Raw genomic sequence first — 12,804 nt, forward strand, 5'->3', positions numbered from 1 at the left:
TTAAGTTAATAGTACAGTGTTAGTTCTAGTGTTGATTTTCAGGCTGGTGTTTTAACTCGTTTTTACTTCAAATGTTTGTCATCTAAACTTCTGCAGTTGGTAACTTTTGGTGTATTGGTGAATAAATGGTGTGAATTCATTACAGTTTTTTTGTAGTTACTGCTTACTTCTTTAAATGAAATGGAAGCTGCAAATGTTAGATTTCAGAGTAGAAGTTATTTACCACATTTTTGATAAGTCTGCTTGTAACTTACATAGCTGCAACTTAAATAGCTGCAAGTTAGCCTGAAATTCTTGCGGTGGTAGTAAAGAAACAACAACTTATATTCCTGTGTGTCAAGACAGTAAACTCTAAGATTTCTATTTCTTCATCTTTAAAAATGTTATAGACTGGAAAAAAATCATAACTTCTTTCTCTGAATACACATTTTAGTCTCTTTGTGCTTGTTTCCCTTTTGCTCCTTTATTCTTACGTACTTTAAAGGAATACTTAGATAACTTCTTGTTTACTCTGCTGAATTGAATGTGTTCTGAGACTGTGTTCCTTTTTTCGGTGTATGTGTTTTAAATCTTTGCTTTTAATGCAGACACTTTATGGATCCTGATTAGAGACAAGATGAGAAGCCGTCAGGTGAAATAATTAAGGGAAGTAATTTAAAAATAACTTAAACTGCTAAATTTCATTTTCTTTATTTGTACTAATGTTTGGTAAAAACAGGTGGTAATTGCAAACAGTAGGAAAGTACACCGGAAATCTGATAGGTCCCCAAGTGTTCTGTTTTGCTAGAAGTCTTGCCCCTTTCCACTGCTCCTCCTTTTTTTCCAAATCGATGTTGGAAATGTTTCACTAAACACCTCACTAAATCAGTGGTAGTGAGAATGAGAAGTCACTAGTTAATGCTTTAGAGCTGAAAGCTCAGGTTATAAACAGGGTATGGTATTATGGTATTTTGGCCCTTGGCTGATAAGAACACTAAAGCATTACACAGTGCAGTGGGCCATAGCACACATTACTGTTTTTAGAGAAAAGTAAGATGTAGGAAAATGGATGGAACTGCTTCTGTGAAGACGTTTGTATTGTAACTGCACTGTAAGAAAAGTGTACTGAAGAGGTTGTTGGATTTGTATCTGTTAAGTAAAATAGTGTTTTTAGAATATTAAATTAGCATTGTATCTTTCAATTAGTGGGATGGCTGTGGAATCATAGTTATGATTGTTTGCATGTTTTTCATAACTTTTCTGCAAAAGTTTACTGTTGTGGAATCTAATGAATGGGAGTAGAAAAGGGCTCTCTTTTTTTATTTTGACTATAAAAATTATGATCTGAGAATACTAGAATACAGCTCATACCTTGGGTTTTTCTCAAATTTTGTAAGTGATCATTGTAAAAGCTGACTACTCATATCTTAGCTGTCTTCTGTAATGCAGCTGTTGAGGTTTCACAGCAGTGTTTTCATGGATTTACCCATTATGCTTATTTATTCACAGTTACCCTGAGAAATGTTTTACTTCTAGTTTGTATTTCAGTACTTTGGCCCCTGTTTATCTTTCTCTACAAGAGCAGTCATTTTGGACCTGGTAGATTCTTATTTCAGTGTATTTAGGTAGCAATCAAATCCTATTTCAATCTTGTAACTATATTGCAGTTTTCAGATCCCTCTATAAAAAAAAAAAGACAAGACTTTCCAACCTTCTAATAATTTTTTTTGGTAGCTTTTTACTGTAGCTTTTCTTGTTTGTCTTATTTTTAAAATACGGACCCCCAAAATGTGTTTGTGTTTGCCAGGTCAGTACTGTGTAGATGTACAATGCCTCTGTGCTTACATTGTTACTGTTTAAACAATGAAAGATTATATTTCTTCTTTCTGTTTTACACTTACACGGAATCTTATTTGCAGTTTGATTGCACTAACTTCTAGATAAATTTCTCAGTGATTCTTTTTCAGGATATCTTGCATAGAATGTATAGAATACATTCCTTGCGTTGTGCAGCTTTGTGTTATTAAAACATATATTTTCTTAGAGTATACCTGGTTTGTAGAACCTGTATAACTTGCTTTCAATATGATTTACCATTCCTTGTTCTGTTACCTGTACAGTTTCTTTGTGGGATTTTGTTTTCTTTATTTGATTTAAAAAAAAGTAAAAGTTGTTGGTCTGCATAATAAACCTTTTCATCTCTAGATCACAAAGAACTTTTTAGGTTGAGGTTGGGTTCTCATTAGCACTTGATACTATTTAGACACAGTTTTGTGGTAGTAGCACTAAGTGTGCTTTCAAATTATGTTACGTTCCCAAAGCCTGTGCTCAAGTATGGTGCCACTTGAGTATAGTGTTGGATACTGTTTATTTAATCCATGCTGCTATCGTATCTCCCTCACAGTTAGAGCCAGTCCCAAATTCTTTTCTAGCTATATGCTTCAAAATACTCCACCTCCTTAATCAAGGATGTGTGAGGAACACAAATTCAAAACAGCTAATCATCTTCCTTGCTTAAACAGTAATAACCTGATTTATTTTTCTTTTTAGTGTCTTTGAAATTTCATTGGGTGGTAGCGTTTGGTTTGTTTGATTATTCCTCCTGCACTCCCCTACACTACTATGAATTTGCATCAGTGGATGACAGCCAGAATGGCTGGCAGTACTGAAAGCATGCTCTGAAAATTTAAACCATCTGACTTACAGTGAAACAGCTGTTGTCAACTTGGTCATCATAATTTGTGTATTAATAACATGTTTTGAAATTTCTTTGATACTGTATCAGATAACATGGATCATGGAGCATATATAGTAAATATTTTAAGCAAATATGAGTTCTGTTTCTTCTTTGCTCTGTTGTACTCATTTCCTCAAAGATTTACTTCACTCCTGTCCTGGAATAAGTGCTTTCCTGAGTTTTGAGTCTTATCATAGTTTTGAGATGCCTCACTTATTAGAAGTAGTTTATGAAAAGTATATTTGCAAGTTTCATGCTTTTTATGTTGGATTAATCCTCTTTCAGTGCAATGTGCTGTTAATTTTATTTTGCATATTGATTTTTAATCTAACTGTCTTATGTTTTTGATCTTGTGTATAGTTAAATGTCAGGTGTGCCCTTAAATTTTTAATTGAATTATTCTTTATATTTGTGGAATCTTCAAATTATTTCTAATCAAAGAAGAGCCTCTGAGATGTTAAGGAGGATGGGAAAGTGTAAAATGCAAAATTCTGTTAATAGCTATGCTGCTATAGATGTGTAGTAGTTCTTGCTTTGTTTTTGAATGTAAGGAGTTGTGGATTTTCATCAGTGCAGCTGAGAGCAGAATCTAGTTCTTGTGAAAAGAGAACTTGCATCTATTTGACTTGTTTTGCAAAGAAGAGATTTCAGTCTGAATGGTTTGAGATGTTTTTGTGTGGCTAGATACATTGTTAGCAGAAAGGAAGATCAACTAGTCACAGCAGAGGCACGCTATAAACCCGTTAACTTCCACAGGTAACTCTGCAATGTTTGAACAAGAACAATTTGAAAGCAGCCTTCTGAGCAACAGCTGTGTTCTCTTATTTTAATGGTACAGTGTGATACTGGCTAATATTCCTGCTTAATTTAATGTTAAAAAAATACTGGTTTGAATGTGATGTTAACGACCAGTAAACTGCTGTAAAGAACATCTCTCTTCCTTTCCTGTACTGTAATTTCAATAAACCTAGAAGCTCACACCTTTAGTCTTATGTTATTTGTTATTCTGATAACTGGTTGTATATTGTTATTGTAAATCTGAAACAGTGCAAATTGGCAAAAACATCATTTAATTATTTTCATTTTATAAAATGCTAATGTCAATTCAGGAAAAATTTAACTGAAAAGTAGGCTTTACATTATGCTCTGAAACAGAAATTTGAGCTGTAGCCACCAGAGGGAGCAAACTGCATGGTCAGGACTCTTCCTTAAGAATGTCTTCTGTTGTCAAGTCATGGACTACTAACAGATTAATTCATGCTCTTGATCTTGTTTTAGAAGAGAATCAGTCTGTGAAGTAGTGATATTAACCAGGAATATTGAGTATTTACTTCCTTACAAGTAATCTGATAATATTTATATTCCATAATACAAAAATTTGAGCAGTTGGTCAGCTAGTTAACATAGAAAAAAATGTATGTGGGATTTATTCTATATTAAAAGCTTGAAACCTTTCCCTGACTTGTTTTTCATAGTTCACTGAAAACAGTGAGTGTATTGGTAGACCACAAATAGAAAAACTTGTAAAACAGAATTTACAGGAAGGTAGATAAAAATAAAAATACTGATTTACACACTTCCTGTTATTGTGCAGCAAAACTTAACCAGTCAGCTAGAAGTATATTAATTTTTATTGTTCCATGCTTGCATTGTATAGTCCCATTGAACTCAGTGGCACTTCCCATGGTTTAAGGTAGAGGTTCCTGAATTTAACTTCCTCATACTCACTTATCAGTAGTGATACCAGCTCCAGGTGGTGTGTAGGGAGGCATGCCTTCAAACCTCTATTAATGCTTTCACTCTCTTAAATGAGAAACCTATGCTTCTCTCTTTCCCATCCCTACCACCACTGCTCTTACTTCTAAGTGAGATTCTCAACCTCAAGTTTGCTCCAACTTAAACCACATCAGCAGTGACCAGAAAATGCAGGGTGGTGCAAGGTCTCTTACTGTATACAGGAGAGCTACCCTGAAGCAAGATGAACAGAAAAAACCTGTGTGGAGTTACTTATTCTATGGGTTAGGTTAAGTTTTTAATCTTCATACAAGCAGGATTATGAGCTGCACATTTGAGTTGCACAGGTGTGTCACTTTGAAGTGGCAGCTGCAACTGCTGCTGACAGACTAAAAATTGATTTATTCCTGTTTCCAACAGCCCTGAATATGCACATACAGAGGCCAGTAGCATTTGCTTAGAGAGTATAAAACCAAGTACTACTTTTAGGATCTTGTGATTTAATATACATTAATCACTGTGGGGAAAAATGGATAATAATTTGGCATTTGCAAGTATACTCTTGCATTTTTAGAATTATTGAGGTATAATGTTGACCAGATGGTATTGGGGGAAAATTTTTTTTAAATACACTGTAGTTAACTTCAGTATCAGAGTGCAAAACAAAATACTATCTTAAGTTTATATGAAAGTTGAGCTACATCTGTGTTCTCCCCCCTCAATTAACCTAGCATCAGTTCAGTGAATGTAGTAGGCTTCAGGGTGTGTATTGTTTGGTCTCATTAACCTTGATTTTTTGCTATGAAATTATTTGAGAAGTATAATCTCAATATCTGCAATTGTTTGAGATTAGCTTGTATAAAAAGTATAAGTCATGGAAAACCTAAATTTCAAAACTATGCTTGAGATACTCAAGTTTTATATTGACCTTGCTAATTAAAAGAGAATATTTTGGTATAGTAAAGCTTTACCTATTTGGAAGTTGTTTGTTAATTTGTATTTCAAATCTGAGATTTGCACTATAGAAACTGCAGAAATATTTCAGTGATATGCGTGCTGCTTTATACCGTAAGTAAATAGTTATTTCAGATGCACGTAACTCATGTTCGATTTAGCCACTTCAAATAGATTATGCTTGTTTAAATAGGGAACTAGCAAATTATAATAAAAGTAGGGCATGGTTTATAGATTTCATGCCTTTTCAGTTAGTGCCTGATCAGCCTTTCAGTTGTCTTATTCTCCCCCACACAAAGTATTTTATAAGCAGTATTAAAACAATAGAGAATAGTTGATGTCATGTTGAGCAGAGTGGTTTTTAGGTTATGAAACAGAGGAAGGCCCCCTGTTTTGTAGAAGTAAAGGAAGTTTAAATAGTTTGAACTCATAAGTCAAACTTGGCTGAGGTAATTTTTCTAGAACTTGCTGATTTTGCATTTAATTTTGTGTTAATGTGAATGTAATATCAGAGATCACCCTTTTAAATAGGGCATGCTTCTGTCCATAAACTTCAGTTTTTTAAAACCCCTTTTATTCATTGTGAAGTTTGCATTTATGTTTGCATGCAGTTGATACCTAGAAACTACTAAGGCTCCTGTTTTGATTTAAAAAAGCATGTTCCTTTTAAGTATGTTTTGAATATGCATGAAGAAATAAATTCTCCAATATGCTAAGCTTAAGAGGCTGTAACCTATCTTCATGTTGTGTATTAGAACATCTCTAAAAGATCATTATCCTTCCTATGCATAGTAACGCTTTGACTGTGCCAGAAAATAGAAGAAGCAGCGCTATATCTGGCACAACGGAGGAGAATTTTGAAAATTGTATGTTTACTGTTTGCATACTAGGTGCAGCTGATTTATCTTTTTTTCTGTATTAGCTGTATTGCAAAATAAGTAAGAGTAATAATAAGTAATAAATAATAAGTAAGAGTAAGAGAGAAAATGAAAAATTTCCGGTTAATTTTTTGGATTAATTTGTTGTTTAAATGACATTTGCAACAATGAGATGTTTTTGAGTGTGTGAAAAAATGTAAACTCAGTAAGTTTGGAAGATTTCTGTGATTTGCTGTGTAACATTCTAGGCCTCTCAAAAAGTAGTGTAAACCAGATCTTTAAAAGACATTAGTAAATTTTGTTCTTGACTTTTTCTGTTTTTTTTTTAACGGATTTTTAGCCATTTCTATTGAAAATAGTGCAATTAATTGTTTTTCTTTAGATAGAAAAGAACTTCCATGAACAGAAACACTTCTGGAACTACAGTATACAAAAAGATCCACAAGGCAAGAACTGGGGTCATGCATACTAAAAAAATTATTGCTAATAAATAAGTAATCATATATATTAATACCTTTCTTCATGATGAATAGAAAAATACTGTTATGTGTGTAACAGAATTCTATCTGTAATACCCTGGATATGGATTTTTTTTTTTTTTTTTTTTTTTTTTTTTTTGCCTGTTACGAGTCTGTTTGCAGCTTAATGTATGTGTAGATATTTCATGTATCCATTGCAGGCAAATCAACATTTTTTCACCAAGTGATTGTCTGTATACCCATATAAATTTTGCTTTGCCCATGCCAGCCACTCAAGATGGAATGCTTCATGCTGTTTTATACTTTTGCCACATGGTTTATGTGCAGTCATAAATGGATGAACTCTGTGTACCTTAATTTTACTTAACAAAACTAATGTTTTTTAATTTTTAGAGGATAACATAGTTTTATTTGTATTTGAGAGAAAAATTTAAGGGATTGGAAAATGTATTTCTACATCTTTTAAATGTTCTTTAATGTTATACAATAGCTTTGTGGTTTAATTTCTTTACTTTACAGTGCAGTGATTTTTCTTTCCATTCCCTTTCTCCAAAATCACATTTTCTCTTTCTGGTCTTAAATCCAGTGCTTTCTGTAGATCTGGGTGTGGAGAGCCAACTCTGTGGATTTTGAGTTTCATTCTCAGGGCAGTAGTCTCATTGGTTCTGGTATTAGTTGGGCTTGGTTTGTATTGTGAACATTTTCAATGGAGTAAATGCAAGAATAGCTCTAATGAGGTGGCTTAGCACATGCATACCAAGAAGCTGAATGTACTTATGAATGATGTATCTCAATGAACTTTCAGCTATTGCGAACTAACATTCCAGTTTCATGTATTGCTGTGTTAATAGAATATTCTAACAAAAGTATTAAAAACATAGTATTGCATAATTGCCAGGTTGCTCCCGAGTAGTATCTGAACCCTCAATGAATGTGGTGCTTGTGCCACTAAGTACAGACTACTTGGATAAAGAAAATTGCCCATTTTAAATTTTTTAAATTTATTTACACTTTTTAAATATTACTTGCTTGGTACAAAAATCACATGAATAGTCTTTCTTAGAAAATTAGTCTCTAAAGCACCTCATTACTTAATAGGGATTGTTTTATAAATAATTCTCTAAGTCCACTTTCCACACACAATATGTTAATCTGCTTTTTTTCTTCATTCGTAAAGCTTGTATATTTGAAAGTATAGAAGAAAGTACATAAATAGGAACTTGGGTCTTTGCAATATGAGGAACCAAGTATTGCCCTTTATATTGTGCTGACGCAAAATTCTCACAGTGAACTAAAATTCATTGTATATGTGTGTGAAAAATACTTCTGTTGTACACTTACGTACACTTATAAGTGTATGTGATATGTACACTTATGATAATTTAGTCAGCTTTACTCAGAGTTGTTCCTTTTTTATCAGGTTATATTAGAAAAGCTCTATAAAACTGAAGTGAGAACACAGTATAAAGTACCTGCATATGCAAGACCAGATGGCATTCACCCAATAATTTCAAGAACTCAACAGTTAAATAGAAGAGCTACTAAGTCAGCTAAACGACCTCACTCAAACCAGTTCTTTAGATCCATATGAAATTATAAATTATAAATAGGACTGTAAATAAATAGAACACAGTGACCTCATTATAAACCTAATATAGGAAAAAATAAAAATAAACCAAACCTAGCTGTCCAGTATTTGGGGGATGCTGATTTATTACCCCTATTTTTATTTTACTGTTTTAGATAGACTAAGACTTCATTCCTAGTTGTGGTTAACTTTAAACACGAGTAGTCTAAATAGTTATTTTTTTCCCTTTTCAGAAAGAAAGATTAAAAATTGAATCTGCTTCTTATCTGTCATGGTGAAATATATATGCCATCATATATATTACAGGTGTCTATTTCATATTGGGGTCTTTAAGTGACGGAGATGGCCCATTTCCTCTTAATCAGACACCTGGATTTCTCTTATTAGAAAATGCTCCCATCTCTCAGACAATAAACCCTCCCAAACTATGAAATTTAGTGTCCCCCTTCCCTTCCTTTCCTCTGGAAGTTGCAACAAATCTTCTGTTTAGCTTTGGATAATGTTATGTATGCTGTATTTTATGTGTGGATGGATGAAGATAAACCAGAATTTTTGCTTTTTCTAAGGATATCTTTCCTGAAATTAGATGTATTTATCCAGTAGGTATTTTATCCTATTGATACTTAGCATATCATTTTATTAATCTGATGTCTGGAATTTTTCTTGGTGAATAGCAGAAATCTATAAAGGACAGTCATCAATGTTTTGCTGATTCTGATGATCAAAGCTGCTCACTTTTTGAACAGGAGGGGGACACTTTATTGCCAGAAATTAAATCTGCTATATATGAATGCAATAAAATATAGATTTAAAGGCAAAGAGAACACCTTTTTTTGCCCAGTGATTCCCCAGGTATTGTACCTTTCAGGTAAAAATAGGAAATGACTTAATGTAGGACTGATAGCCTGAGTCTTGCTAATTCTGTGAAATGTACATTTATTAAGTGAAGTTAGGAGGAAAGCTGGTAGTGTATTTTGTCAGCAGACATAAACCTTTTTCCTCACACAAAGTTGAAATTCAGGAAAACTAGGAAGTTAGGTAGCAATCATTGCTATTACAACTGGAGAGAGAGAACTTGGGAATATCGCAGTGACTTTTAAGAAGGTGAATAGTGAGGTGGCAAAGTCTGCTCACAGTCCTTGTCTGTGCAGATTTAAAAAAAAATCCAAACACCAAAAATGAAGAATTGCGGAAGGACAGCATGGCTAGGCAAGAAAGTGACAGATGGCATAGATAAATCCACGTGGAGAAACAATTCCAACCTTTCTCTTGTGTTCCAAGAGGACTGATGGAGACTAAAGAAGACAAGGGTAAAATAGGATTAGCACAAGAATCTGAAAAAGAGATTGTTTGAGGAAGATGACAATGGTAACTGTATTTTTGACAGTATTTCAGAGATATGTGGGGAGAAAAAGGGTACTTAAATGATGAGAAATGTCATAAAAAAAATCATGAAAATTCTAGTTCCGTCCCTTGTGGGATTTGTTAGGAATTTTATTGCATGCATTTATCACATGCATTGTACTATTTTCTTAGAGATTTCAGTCAATTTGAAATTGCAAAAATGTTTCAAGTATAGTGGGATTTTTCAGAAGGGCTTAATGGAATTTCCCGTAGGTTCCTTAGTTTACTCTTTCAGATTCAAAATATGTAATGACTATTCTGCAAGGATTTGTTATATAAACATGAAATGACCAAGTCCAATTTCTAAGACCTTTTGGACTCATCTCCAGCATTTGCTGGTTTAGCAGAACGCAAAGAGTTAAAGCAATTTGTTTTCACATCTCATCTAACTTTGTAGAAGTAACACCAGTGAGCACATGTCCTGTTCAGGTTCTGTTAATTTTCAAAGCTAATGCATCAGTATGTTTACAGCATATTTCTTTGTTAAGGCTAGATAATAGAATAATAATAATTGCTCAGTTGTGAAAATAAAATACATGATAACTTATATAGTTGTGAAAATAAAATACATGATAACTTATATAGTTGTGAAAATAAAATATATGATAACTTATATACTATATAATATACCCCATTATGTGTTCTCAGAATTGAATTATAACTATTGAAATTTCTCATCAGTGTCTAACACTGAGAAAGATTATAGTTTACTAACTATGCAGTGTATCTGCTAATTTTGAGGTGAACAGAGGAGAAGAAAGTTCAGAAGCAACAAGTATTTTATAAAAATATTTTACAGTGAAAAACAAGTCTCAATACTCTCTCTCAAGTGGCTATAGGATTTTTCTCTTCTGTTGACAGCTTGACTTACAGATGTACCTTGCTTTATTGATGAAAACAAAAAGCTATATCCTTTGATGTATTGGGCAGCTGATGAACATTTTCTAGTAGGACCTGTTTCTTAGTCCATAAATCTTCCTTTTTTGCAGATAGTAATGAATCATATTTTTAAGATTTATCAGGATTCTCATCAATTAGGATTTCATGTTCAAAACTGGGAAATATTTGTAAGAGGACTTTTCATTTGCTATTGGTAAAGTATTCCATATAATCTAGTGGCTAGTTTCTATGGTTTTTTAGTGCTTCTCAGTTAATTTTGTTTATAGCTATAGCAGATTAAATTAGACAGAACCTGATTAATCTGTCAGAATTGGAAATTTGTTCTAAGAAAGTTTGTACATTGTTTGCAAGAAATTTTGAATACAATAAAAAAATCTGTTCCTGTTAATGTTCTGCAATTAAGCTAGATGGTTTTATTCTAGTGTGCTGAGAAATGTAAATGCAGAAATAGCTACTGGAATTCTGTGGTTCACTGACATATAGAAACTTAATGAATGGGCCAAAGAAGTCAAGCTTATGTCATTACAAGCCTTAGAACTTGTATGTGATAGAATTTATTTTGGTTATACTTAGCAGATTTCGACAGAGCATTTTGATGTATTTTCTAGAAGAAACTGCATATAGTCTGTTACAGGTTAGGGGATGGGATACTTGTAGATAATTTTTCATACAAGATCTTTGGCTTCAAAGTTACAAATAAGAGGGACTGAGTTAAGATTAACTATGTTTAAAAATTTTAGTAGGACAAAACAAAGTGTGGGAACAAAAGCTAAGTAGCTATCATAGTTATTTAAAACCTCAGTGCAGAATTGCTGCCCAAAGTGATTATTTTGTTTTATTTGGTGCAAGACAGAAACCAAAATGAGAAAGCTGTACATCTTTTGTTGCAGTTAGATAAAAGTTGCTTCTGTGACTGGAATTAAAGGTCCCAACCTTTCCAGGATGCCCAGATGGCACATGTGTGCTCAGTTACTCTGAGATCTTTTGGACATATTAGATTTATTGCATATGTGCCAATTAGAGAATGTGTGCTATACTTCTAAGGTGCAGGCAGCGCATCAAGCCTGCTCTACATATCCTTTATGGTTCATCTAATTTTGCTCCATAAATCTGGTGCGTCTAGTAACTCTAACTGGGACAGTGGATGTCTGATAATCTGGTAAAGAAGAGAGCAAAATTTAATAATGTTTCTTGAAAAATAGTTTCACTTATTTACACTACTGTTCATTAGAAAGGGGCAGTTGCTCATTTGATTGGTTTTAGTGATGCAGAAGAACATATACATACATTTTTTAAAAGGGAAAAAAAGGCAACAAAAAGGGAAGCAATCATATGTCCTTTTGTTCCTAAAAATTCATTGCATTTTAAAATGTGGATTTGTTTACATCCAAAAGCCATTACAGTCTGTCCTGACTAGTAATTTCTGCTCTGCTGAGCCACAAACTAGCATATGCTTATGCTATTGGTGCTAGTCAAAAAGACGCATTGTCATATATCTTGAGGAATTTGTATACAGTTAATTAAAAAAAAAAAATCTATATTACTTTAAAATCAAGACAGTTTGTAAAATACTCCAGTCTTGCTCTGGCATTCTCTCACAGTATACAGGATCCAAGCAGCACAAACCATTCCAAAATACTTTTGTCTTGAACAGCTGCAAGAATTTAACTTCGTTACTGAAGAAGAGATTAAAAAATGTAAATGCTTCCAGCTGTTGCAACTTAGGGACTTGGGGCAGTTAAATTTCTGCTGTTTATGAGATACAATATTTCAAGTGTTTAATATTTCATATTCAGTCTTTGTTTTATGACAAATTGTATTAATTTTAATAGGAAAGCTGGATTCAGATTTTCTTAAAATATTTGAGCCCAGCTTTCCTGTTCCTTTGATAATGTTCATGTAGCAAGAAAACTGCTTAGTTTATTATCATGTGATAATACCAAAAGCCAGACCATGATGTCGTTATTGTTTTGGAAGAGTACCTTATTGCTTATGTAGTTCTATCAAAGTAAATGGATATTCATTAGGTAAAGCAGAAGTTTGAACACATAAAAATTTTAATACAATATCTTGGACGGTATTGCTACTTACATCTTGGAAAGTGTTGCTTGTACCCCGCGGAAAAATTCTTCCACTGCTACTAAGAAAAAA

This window comes from Dromaius novaehollandiae, chromosome 6 (genome assembly GCF_036370855.1).
Source record: "Dromaius novaehollandiae isolate bDroNov1 chromosome 6, bDroNov1.hap1, whole genome shotgun sequence".
Lineage (NCBI taxonomy): Eukaryota > Metazoa > Chordata > Aves > Casuariiformes > Dromaiidae > Dromaius > Dromaius novaehollandiae.